We start from the raw sequence: 12627 nt of genomic DNA, 5'->3' as shown, positions 1-12627 counted from the left end.
TTTTTTTAAGTATTATTATTTTAAAAAACACATTTATTTATTTATTTATTTGGTTGCGCTAGGTGTTAGTGGCGGCACATGGGCTCCTTAGTTGTGGCATGAGAACTCAGTCGCGGCATGCATGTGGTATCTAGTTCCCTGACCAGGAATCAAACCCCGGCCCCCTGCATTGGGAGTGCAGAGTCTTATCCACTGCGCCACTGGGGAGCCCCAGTATGATTATTATTAATACATACATTTAAATATGTTTGCTGTGCTTTAATCCATTTCAGTTATCCTTATTGATGCTCAAATTCTCTCCTCTGTGGCTGGGGCAGCCTCTACTGGTTGACTCCTGGGTCCTTTTTATAAGTCCCCAGAAGTCCGAGATGGCTTCCGTGGCTACTGAAACGGAGCAGGACCCTGCAGAGCCTTCCTGGGGACAAACACTGCCCAGGCCCCGTGTCCCCTGCCCGCCTCTTGTTTGTAGAAAAGCTTTAGCATCCTAGACCTTCCCTGAGTTCCAAAAAGAAGAATTTAATAAGAGAAGAAGAAAATACAGAAACAAAAGAAAATATTCAAGCAAGACTGATAATAGTTTAACCATAAAACAAAGTCAAGGCCCTTTGGTTCCTCCTCAGGGGCTGGAGATGATACGCTGGGCCATGTCTTTCTGGTGTTTTGGAAACATTAAAACCCCCACCAGGCGGAAGACCTTAACTGCGTGCTGCCCACCAGCACGTAGACCTGAAACCAGCTGCAACCAGAAGGTTGATGATTGAGATTCCTGAAACATCACCCTGTTACCTCCCCATCAACCAATGAGAGAATTGTGCACGAGCTGATCATACACCCTGTCACCCTCTCTGTCACACTGTCTTTAAAAACTCTTCCCTGAAAGCCACTGGGGAGTTTGGATCTTTTGAGCTGAGCCGCCCATTCTTGCTTGGCCTTGCAACAAATGCTGCGCTTTCCTTCAGCACAACCTGGTGTCAGTAGATGTGCTTTCCTGTTCAATGGGCGAGGGGACCAACTTTGGTTTGGTAACACTACCCTGCACGACCAGATGTTTCTGACCTGGAAATGGTCATTTCTCCAGGGAGACTTGATTTCTCAGTGCCTGGGGTACTCATTACTGCTGGGTTGGTCATTGTTTTTAGGATTTTAAGTAGATAGACAATATTTTCTTGTCATGCATCTTAATTTTTGCTTTGAAACAAGTGATCAGACACACCCCTCTCATTTTGGAACAAGATTTGCAGGCCCCTGGTTATACCCAAAGGCAGAGGCTGCATGTTTTTTGGCATTTGGAAACATCTTGCCTGGGACTTGTGGCCAGAGGCACACAGCCTTCTGGAATCTGTGCTTTTCCGTCTTTCCCACCAACAGACACTGTGGCCAGATTGCTTTTCCTACTCTGCAATTACAGGCCGAATCCCCTGGGTAATAAACACAAATTGTTTTATTGCAACAGAATTAGTTTAAAAGAAACGCTTCACACCACTGCCCAAGAGAACTATCTGCAATGATGGAATTGTTTTACATCTGCACTAAAATATAGTAGCCACTAGCCACATGTGGCGATCAGGCACTTGACATGCGGCTAGTGTGACTAAGAAACTGAATTGTAAATTTTATTAATTTAAATTAACTTAAACATGAATCGCAGCTTGTGGCTAGTGGCTACCATATTGAAGCAGTGCAGTTTTACAAAAGTCATATTTCCAATCCGAAGCACCTGGACAAGGAACGGCTTTTCTCAAAGGCCAGGTCCTGGGTAAGAAAAGCTGCCCCTTGTCCAGGTGTAAGAAGAAAATTTACTTCGCCTGCCAGGGTACCGTGACGATATAATGTCACTTTCCACCTACAGGCTCAGTAGTTTGAAGCCAGCTACGGTGGGAGAATTTACACCATGGTTAATATGCAAACACTACAGATCAAGGCTTTCACCCACCCCCATCCCCACCCACCCTGACCCATCCCCGCCCTTGGAGAGCTGGGTTGTTGAACCTTGACAAGCATACCACTGTGCTTATGCCAATTTGAGGAGACAAGCCTCCTGAATTGCCTTGGCACGATCTGAGTTTCCTGGCACCCAAAGAGAAAAAAGAAATGCTGTCAGCTAACAGTTCTTTTCAGAGAGGAAAACAGCATAACAGGCTCTCAGGGGAAGCAAGGATTCGCTTAGCCCTCAGTGCTACACAGGATCTTCCCGCGGCCTTCCTAGAATGACAACATCCTTGACAACAACTCTGCTGCAGAAGTACAGAGGGCTTTCAAAGCTGTTTGTCACCACAAACAAACAGGGTAATGTGGTCCACGTTTGCAGCTTTCAGGTGTCCATCGTGGTCTGTAACCACAGCTCCGAGTGCCTGGGGATGGCTGAATGGCATCTTCTTATGGTCTACCTCTTTCACTTATTCCCCAAATCTTTTGTGAGTTGGCCATGTGCAGAGCTCCACACTAGGTGCAAGGGATCCCATTCATTCGCTCATTTGGACCATGTGTTCAGATACACGTGAGCTAAAGACATAAAGACATATCAAATAGGGTCCTCACCTCCAGGTTTTATCAGACACACTACTTACAGTCCAATTTACCAGATGCTCAGGTCTGGACTTTGGAGGAAGTGAGGAAGGCACTCGCCTTGGGTGTAACACTTAAGTGAGCACCAAAAATTCTATAATCAAGATTATATATTATGCATGAAAACCAAAATTAATGCCAAAATTTATAATGAGCAGAATGTCACGTTTTCCAATAAATACAGATTGTTGTTCATTCGATGACCCTGCATTACTGTGCAAGGGAAATAATAATTTCCAACATGCCCTGCTCGGCCCCGTGGGTGGTTTTATGTGAGTTGATAATGGTGTGCAAATGAACTGGGCCACGTGGGGCTTTATATATAGGTGTGTGTGTGATTGTGAGTCTTTATAAAACTTTTTCCACTCGGCTCAAAATATACGAGGATATGTTGATAAGCACATATAGGAGGACGCATTTTTCCTTGTGTCTCAGGCTCCGGTAAGGCTCTGCAAGGCGCTGCTTACTCTTTCCAGATCCCTCACTGAAGCCTCAAAACGCCCCCTACTCTTTCTAGATCCTCACTGAAGCCTCAAAACGCCCCCAGCTGGTGGATACTATTACGACCGCTACTGCTCTCCACTTTCCAGAAGGGAAAAATCGAGGCTTGCAGAAGCTTGGCAAATAGCACAGACTATACTGTAATAGGGTTGTTATGTAATACTTCAGGATGGTGTCTGAGAACATTTGGAGACAATATTGGTTCTGGTGTAACACTGTATCCCAGAGACAGTTGTGGTGGTGTTTTTTTTAACCATGTAGTGTGTTTCCATGTCTATGAAAACTTCCCTTCCCTCTCTGTGTCCCAGCCACTGGGTTTCCCTCCCCAGAGATAACCATCCTTCACAGCTTCCTGTGCATCGATTCTGAAATAGACTATGAATATACAGGCAATTATACTTCCCACAAGCCAGCAGTACCACATTTAAGGGATTATAATGAAGCAGAGCTTCCAGCATGTTATACAACGGTGAACTCTTAAAAATCACTGGGAAGGGGCTTCCCTGGCGGTCCAGAGGTTAAGACTCCGAGCTTCCACTGCAGGGGGCCTGGGTTCGATCCCTGGTCAAGAAACTAAGATCCCTCATGCTGCACAGCTCGGCCAAAAAAAAAAAAAAAAAAAAGAAGGCTGGGAAATGGAAGATTGGGGTGCATCAAACTATATAAGCGGAGTTTCTCTGCTTTGGCACTAGTGATACTCTGGGCCCGAACATTCTCTGTTGCAAGGCTGCCCTGGGCACTGCAGGATGGTGAGCAGCAACCCTGGCCTCCACCCACCAGATGCCAGGGGCACCCCTCCCCCCGCCCCAGGTTGTGGCAGCCAAAAATGCCCCCAGACATTGTCAAATGTCCCAGCAGCAGATAAGAGGAAAAAAATGTAAGAGTTAGAGGGATTAACAAGTAGAAATCTGTGAAGAAAATAGAAGGCACAGGTATGGAGAAATGAACGCTCAAAGGTTATTACACAGTGTTTAATGAATCTTTTCAGGAAGGATCGTAACAGCTAACTTTCAGTCTTCACACAAAGCAGAATAAGTGAATTTAAATGGAAGAGAAATTAGGCTGGACCTACAGATGAAAAACGGTAGCACCAGTTCTGAGCTGCCATCTTCTTTCCTAAAGAATTTTATGAGCAGGATAACGTAGGGTGACTAGGAATTGTTCTCTCGGCTTTGAGGTTAAGATTTGAGAATCTTCAAGTAATGAAATCTGCATTAAAAAGTAGCAAAATATACATATTCCATGATCATGTCTCCTATGGTGCTTCCCCCCCCATGGTGCTTTAAAAAAAAAACAACAAAAACAAGCAATAGCTATTTCTTGTTACAAAAGCAATGCATGTTGATCATAGAAAAACTGGGAAACGCAGCTAAGCTAAGAAGAAGAAAATTAGAAATACCCTTAATCTCACTGAGTGAAATACTAAGGTTGATACTTTAGTGAATTTGCTTCCCAGTTGTTTTCTCTGTTCATATATAAAGGTATTTGCGTAGATATAAATATATTAAACTATAGGGGCAGGAAACTCTTCCCTTCTAGGTTTTTTGACTGGTCTAATAATTAAATTGACATAAAATGGATTAACAGGAGAGAAATGAATTTAATTTCCTACCGTACGGGAGCCCATAGAATTCTGAGACTCCAAGAAGTCACCAAAGCAGGCAGCTTTTATACCTTCTAGACAAGGAAAGAGTAAGTTTGCGATGAATTGGACAAACAAAGGGGTTTGGGCTTGGACTAGCAAATTAGTGAAGCAATAAGGTTTGTTTATACAGCTTTCCAGGTGGTGAATTCCCTGTCTCCGGCTATCCACCTTCACATGCTTTGGGGGTGACCAAGGAAGGTCAGCGTGTCTTTTTTGCATAGGCTGTTTCTTAAGTAACTTTAATTCAAAATAATCAATATGCCAAGTGGTATATTTTGGGGTGGCATATTCTGCTTCCGTTCAACACCTACATACATTCGTTGGATCATTCAGCACATAATGCTTTGGAGCTTGCTTTCTTTTTTCATTTAACACCCCGTGAATATCTTTCCATGTGGAAAAGTATCTACTACTATATCCGTTTTCATTCTTCTGTTGTACCCATGTCTTATAACTTAACCCATCCTCTGTTTTTGGCCAGTTTACTTGCTTCTGGTGCTTTGAGGTCATAAATAATATTGCAGCATTTCTTCCTTTCACGATTTTTTCCAGTCCCTTCCTTTTTTCCTAATGTGGCAAGTTCCTGGAGCAAATGATAGCAATAGCTGTCGGGCCCATTGTATGTTTCAAACTGCGCATTTTTGCAAGGTTTTTTGGTAGGAATTGCTAAACAGACCGCTAGGAAGATTGTTCAATTTACATTCTTATGGGTGGTATTTTTTTTTTAAAGTCCTTGCCAAAAGAATAATTTCATAGGTGGGGGTGGAGGATGTCCGAAGTGATCTCATTCTGTTGAAAATTGCGCGCCCCAGTTTTAGGCTTTTCTTGAATTGCCTGTTTGCTGTAACGTTTTTTACACTTGAACGATCACCTGGAGAAGAGAAGGTGAAACTAATCTACTGGAAAAAAAAATCACCCCACGACGAGGAAGGTGCCTTTACTTTAGTCATTTCCGCCAAGCCGGAACACAGAGCAAGTCATTTCAGGCCTCGAGGGAGTTTTATAGATCACCCCACGTCCCACCCCCCCCCCATTGACTCTTATAATTCCCATCACTCTAGTCCCGGCAGCCCCACCCCAGCGGGCAGCGCGTCCTGTGTCGGGGTCGCTGGGTTCTCTCCGGACTCGAAGGCACCGACTGCACGAGCCTCGTTAGGGCCGGCCTCCAGAGCCGAGGTGACCGAGCCGGCCGGGCAGGGCTGAGTGGCTGGGCGGAGCACGTGACGCTCCCAGCCTGGCTCTTGGCTGGGGGTAGTGGGGGGTGGGGGTGGGGGTGGGGCTCGCCCGAGGCGCCTGAGGCTGAAATCGACATTTGCCTCTGGCAGGAAAATGAATTTGTCAGTTTCTGTCTCTATCAGACCCTCAACCCACTGGAACAGTGGATTTCGGTAGCTTTTAAATTTTGTATCTCAGGAATCTGAAAGCAAAAGGTAAGTTCCTCATCATTCAGAAAAACAAATGAGAGGAGGGACCTAGAATACCGTACAGCTACTTTGTTGATTTTTAAAATCGAGTTGAAAATAATTGTTGTGAGAGACAAGGGCCATTATTTAGCCCCAAATTAGAGATTGACCTCCTGAACAGAAATTTGGTTCATCTGGAGGGAATGGTGGTAAAAGGGCCCGGGGTTAAATATAGAAGGACATGAAAGCTGCCGCAATAAATCGCAAGTAAGTAACCCTGGCCTGCTTGTGAAACAATCTATTTCACATCTCTTTCAGGGGCGCCAACGAAGGGAATGTTAAAATTGCAATTTAAACTCAAACGAAAGGAAACTAATCTGTATGAAACTGGAATACAAATAACAACAGTTCCTGCTTTTGCCCTTTCACATTTCAAAAACGTTTGTGTGGTTTGGCAAGAAAGTTGATATCTTCACAGTTTAAGTTTGAAATATGCCATTTCAAAAGTACGAAATGATCACAGTTGGAAATTTGTCTTTCTATGCAAGGCTCTTTCACTTGTGAATGAGAAATATTGACATTGTACATATTTTCTGTAATAGTAAGATGACTCATTTCTGCAAAATGTGATAAAACTTAGAAAACGTGAAATAATGAATTATTGTGAATTAACTTTCATGTCTGAGAGATCAAATTATTTGCCAGAAGATTTAAGAAAACAGACACAAGGACAACGGTGCTCATGCAATAGCGCTTTATTTATTTAAAATCAAATGTTCATTTAAGAAGTACAAATATATGGTGTCGCTATTTTTTTTCTTTAGCAAAAACACGTTAATGTTGGAATGCAGCTATTGAGAGTAATTAAAAGCATTATTCTTCAGTGCAAGTAGTAGCATATTCCACAATGAATATGGTTCAGATTAATGTATTTGATATACGATTTGAAACATGGACCCTCTATGCAAAATATGTATATGCTCTCTGTATTTTAACTGTTACCTTCATTTGCACAAAATAGATTTATTTAGTTCTCCACTGCATTTGATGAAGACTTTTACAAATAAAAGACTAAATTATTTCCTTTCATTACTAATCCCCTTATTGAAATCCTATTACCTGCGTGGAGCCTGGAATCATTTGGGTCTCTCCTTCTGGGTGCTCTTTGTTTCCCACAGTTCGTGGAAGGCTAGGCCAGCTGCCTACGTCAAACAATCCGCCCTGAAAAGAGGCCAGAGCGCAGCTTCCCAGCCACTTGCTCCTCACCTCCAGGGTCACCTCCAGGGACTTCCAGGGTCTTCCCACCCTCCCCATCTCGCCCCGAGGGCGTCACGTGGCGGCGTGGGGCCCGCCTCCCGGTGACGTCAGTGCGCTCGCAGCCGTCGCGCTGAAGAAAGGATGCTCTAGGATGCGGTGCAGGTGGGCGACCGGCCTGCGCCACGCGGCACTGCAGGTAAGGGACTCTGCAGGCGGAGCCCCTGCAGCCTGTCGGCGCCCCAGGAACTGAAAGTGGGGTTTCTGCCTGTTGCAGCTGCTGCAGGCACCAGGCGGCAGGGGGGCGCGGGGGCGGGGGCGGAGAGGGCGGCTGTTGCAGGCTCACGCGTGACTTGGGTCTTGGCATGCCCACCCTGGGAAAGTGAGCAGGGGCCAGACGGAAAGACCCGGGCCTCTTGCACAGGAGGGGGAAAAAAATCAGGAATGAGCACAATACGTGCATTGTAAGGAGACAGGGTGCTTGTCAAAGATAACTGCTATTTACCGACTGCCGTTGTGCTTCTTAAATAACGGCACATTTACTAATTCTCCTCACAGGGTTTGGTTCTCAGTATTTAGCCTGATTTCTTTCAAAGCCAAGCTGCCTTGCTTGAAATGGAATGGAAAGTTGGTTAGCAATTGAAGAGCTAGATGTGCCGTCTGAATTGTTTTGCTTTGTTTTGCAAGGTTCCGGCATTTAAAGGGGATATGTCAGAAATGTGTTTGTTTCCTCCAGGTGTTTTAAATAGATTAAAAAATAACAGTATCCAATAAAATAAAATAAAGCTTCCAATGCGGCTGTAAGAGAACGCAAACCAGCTACATCTGTTAAGAATAAAACGCTCTTTAGAAGGGGGTGGAACTGGAGATGAACGCCAAAACCCATGAATTTCCAGTGTTCTTTTTAATTCCCTTGTTAAGTAATTCGCTTGCTGAAAGGAGAGGCTTGATGACGCAGCGGCAGATGGAGGGGGATCAGGTGACTTCAGTTTTAGCAGGACAGGCGGTGGGATTTTAATGGACTCTTTAGAGAGTTCCCACCTGTGTTTACATTCCTTTCTCTGGACCGGAGGCCGAGACTTGTGTGGGTACCCTTAGGAGGAGAATGTGGCATTCTTTCCTGTAAAACGTGACCCCCCTGGAAGCCATGGTGTCACTGAATTGTATTGGAACTCACCCCCGTGTATCATTTGACCCATCCAGCAACTGTTGGAGGACCTGTAAAGCAATGCCACTTTAGTTGATAATTAAAGAAGCCATTTCTTTCAGCGTTTGGACAGCCTGATGTGTTGCTGCAGTAATTCAGTTGCTAGTTTACTGCCATTTTCTTCATTTGGTTCAGGTTGGCTCTTAGAGTTAAGATCCTCAGCCCCCACCCTCCCTTCTCCCCCAGCCCAACCCTAGACAGAGCGGATGATGGATGGAGTAGAGACCTGATTCCACGTCTGGCTTTGGGACTGTGGAACCTGGGACAAGTCAGTTTGTGTCTTTGGGGCTCAGTTTTCTTGTCCTCAGAGTAACTGAGGAATTTATATCAGGGTTTCTCAGCTTCGGCACTGTTGACATTCGGGGCTGGATAGATCTGTTGTGGGGGCCGTCCTGTGCACTGAAGGATGTTTAGCCTGCATCCCTGGTCTCTACCCACAAGATGCCAGTAGCATGCCCCCCCCCAAGTTTTGACAACGAAAAATGTCTCCAGACCCTGCCACCTGTCCCCTCGTGGGGCTCCATTGCCCCTGGTTGAGAACCACTGATTTGGATGATCTTGAAATGTTCTCCTGGCTGTGGTATTCTAGAATTCATTTTCCTATGACTTGTTTCATGCTGAGTCCTTGGTCGGAGATTGAATTCCCGTTCATGGTGTTGTATATATTGGGAAACACAATGCGAAGACTTTTTTATGCTGTGAGGTTCTAGAAATAGCTTCTGTCAAAAAGGGGAGGCCTGTTTGTGTGCCAGTTGTAGCTGGGAAGCTAGCTTGGCAGAGTGTCAAGGAGAGAGGAAAAAAACGCAAGCGCTAGATCAGCGTGTTTGGAACTGGGGTAGCCCAGAGTCCGAGTCCTTATCTACAAAAGTGGGAATAGCAGGACCCGTGCAGAGGTGTCGTGGAGGGAATGAGATAATGGGAGTGCGGGTGCCCTTCGTGGTGGTCATGGTCATGTGCCTTAAGCTTCAGTGCAGGACTGGCCGCTAAAGGTCTGGCTGTGACACTTCGGAGAGAAGTTCTGCTGCATCACTTTGCCTCTTGGAGCTGTTGATGAGAATGTAAGTGGGGCTACTGTATTTGCTGGTCCTGCTTCTTTGGCTTTTGGGGGGACCAGATGGAGGTAAGGTCAGCAAGCTGGGAAACTCCCAGGAGACGGGAAGCAGTGAAGGCAGTAGCATCGCAAGGTGTGGGTCATGAACTTAGAATGATCAGGAAAATTATCCTTTTCCCCCCACGGGCCTGGGACTGCGGTGTGCCCTTCCCCCAGTACCGTTGCCCTCTGCTGGCTCTGCCTCTTTCTGCCCCCATAAAAAGTGCTCTCCTAGGGGAGGGTTGGTCTTTAGCGAGCAAGAGCCATTGTGCAGAGGCCAGGGCACAGGCAGCCTCCTTTGTCCACTTCCAGTCATTTTCTTTACAGGTGGCACCCACAGCCGGCCAGGCAGCTCATCCCCAGGATGGCTCGGCACCCTCGGTGGGCCATCAGGCACTGTCTCTGCGCCCAGTCAGTATCCCGTGAAAGAAAATGAAAAAGGAGGAGGATTCTCCATCAAATGAGACTTAAGAGATGGAATCACTGTCCTGGGAGCACCACAGACTGGAGGCTCAGCAGCGGCAGACACAGATTCCTCACAGTTGCAGAGGCTGGAAGTGTGAGATGAGGGCGCCAGCAGAGCTGGGTTCTGGTGAGGGCTGCCTTCTGCTTGTGTCCTCACATGGTGGGAAGAGAGCAAGCTAGCTCTCCAGCCTCTCCTTATACGGGCACTAGTCCCATCGTGAGGGCTTCGCCTTCATGACCTAATCACTTCCCAAAGGCCTCACCTCCTAATACCATCACATTGTGGATTAGGATTTCAATATATGAATTCTGGGGGATACATTCAGTCTGTGACAGTAACCAAATAGAGCTTGTGCCCTTGATTGGATCCTGGCCTGAACAAACATCAGTTATAGGCATTGGGGAAACCTGGGTTATTTTTATGTGACTGGCTTCTAGGTGATACAAGGAAACTACTGTAAATTTGATTAGATGTGATACTCTTGTGCTGTGGTAGGTACCCAGCTTAGCCACTCCTGATTTCTGACACAGAAGCAGTGAGATGAGACATGGTTGTTTCCTGCTGCCATGTTTTTGGGTAATTTGTTACACAGCAGTAGATAACTAAGTGTGTATGTAGAGGAGCCTTATCTTTTGGTGATGCATGCTGAAGTATTTAGGGGTGAAGTGTCATGAGAGCAATAAGTTACTTTTGAAGTTTTTTTTTTTAACATTTTTGGAGATTTTTTTTAATGGATAGCTGAATAGAAGACATGAATTCTCAAACCTGCTTCTGCATTCAGTCTGTTGCAGTATCACATGTTATGTATCCTCTGGAAAATTCCACTGTACACTCATGAGGGAATGAGAACGGAAAAAGGCAAATGACAGTTTACAATTATTATAAAAATATTTTTGACAGCATGGACCCCCTTAAAAGGTTTTGGGGACCTCGGGGTGTCCCCAGACCGCACTTTGAGAACTGCAGTAATTTACTTCTAAGTGGTTGAATTGAATGGAGAGAGAGTGAGAAGAGGCAGATACAGTCAAATAGAAACACTGGTTGAATCTGATTGGTGGTGTTCATTGGATTCTTCTCCATAATGTGCTGTGTATTTGAAAATGTGCACAAGAAAAAGTTAGAAGATAGAAAAGAAATGTAGCCTCTTGGACATATGAGGGATTCTGATTGAGCTCTGGGGGTGAAGCCCATGGGGAGCATTTTTAACCTGAGCTCCAGGTGCCCTTGACCGCGTGAACCTGAGGCCCCAGCTGAGATCTGCTGGCCCTGTGGTTCCCAGCTTACCCATTAGCCCTCCGCCCTTCCAAACCAGTCCCAGGGGGGTTAGTTAGTGGTGAGGAGGGTGGCATGTGGGCTGCGGGAAAGGCCTTATTATCAAGCCCTTACTTGGCTATATTTCAGGAGCTGGCCAGTGATAAGTTTTCCTTTCTAAGGGCAGGGGTGGTTTCCTTTCTAGAGAGTGATAAGTATATTTTGAATAACTTGTTTTTCATTGAAATAGTAATACATGCTTGTTGTGAGGATTTCAAGCAGGATCAAGGTTATGAAAAGAAAACAAAGTCTCTTTCCCATTCGCGGTCCCCATCCCACTTCCAAAGGCAACCACTGATAACTGCCTTACATATTGTTTCAGAAAATATCTGTGCAAATAACCCATCTATAGAATGTATATAGCATTTTCCTTCTTTTTTTCTTCATAGGGATGTAATTTACATGGAGTGAAGTGTGTGGATCTTAATTCGGTTGGTTTTGACCAACTGAAGAGAACATTCTCCGTACTCCCAGAGGGCCTCATTTGCCCTCCTTTAGCCAAATCCTCTGGCCAGAGGCAACCACCATGCTGATTTCTGTCAGCACAGTTTACTTTTGTCTGTTCTTCAACTTCATATACCTGGAGTCCTGCAATCTGTACACTCTTATGTCTGGCTTTGTCACTGGGCTTGATTGTGAGATTCAGCCATGTTGTTTCACATAGCAGTGATTCTTTCATTCATTCCATTTTCTTGTGAAGGTACTTGTAGAGAGAGTAATAGACTTGACATACCTCATTTCCCTGACTCCTGTTGTTTGGAGGCAGTTTTACATCAGCTCGCTCACAGCATGTTCCACAGTGTGGACGGTGGTGGACGGTGTGGGAGTTTACTTAACCAGTCCCCTCTTGATGGGCGTGTGGATTCCTCAAGCTTTTGTAATCTATGCTTATGGTATTATGCTAATGTAAAAATGCCAAAGAGGAAAAGACCTCTGGGATTAATTAAATGCGTAGAATTTAGATGTTGGAAGCTAGTTAGCTTCAAAATCAAAGCAACTCTTATATTTTACATATGACCAAGAGATGTCCCAAGAAGTCAGGTGACTTGCCCAAGGTCACGTGACCAATAGCCACAGAGTTGGGGAATCGCCCAGGTCCCCAGGTGCCTTGTACAGAATGTTCTTTTTTGTACTGTAGGCTCTGTGAGGACAGGAACTGTGTGTGCTTTGTTCACCACTGGAAAC

At 45.3% G+C, this 12627-nt stretch overlaps 1 protein-coding gene across 1 annotated transcript in view; it reads left to right on the top strand.

The window, feature by feature from the left end:
* Positions 1–7523: 7523 nt before the first annotated feature.
* CLCN4 (chloride voltage-gated channel 4) overlaps positions 7524–12627 on the top strand; it is a 73225-nt gene continuing 68121 nt past the window's right edge. The window contains exon 1 of the mRNA XM_057719111.1: positions 7524–7567. The gene's annotated coding sequence lies outside the window, so the exon portion shown is untranslated. The remainder of the gene's footprint in view (positions 7568–12627) is intronic.

Source organism: Hippopotamus amphibius, chromosome X, assembly GCF_030028045.1.
Source record: "Hippopotamus amphibius kiboko isolate mHipAmp2 chromosome X, mHipAmp2.hap2, whole genome shotgun sequence".
NCBI lineage: Eukaryota > Metazoa > Chordata > Mammalia > Artiodactyla > Hippopotamidae > Hippopotamus > Hippopotamus amphibius.
Note: the sequence above shows the minus strand (reverse complement) of the source record. Positions and strands in the feature narration are given on the sequence as shown.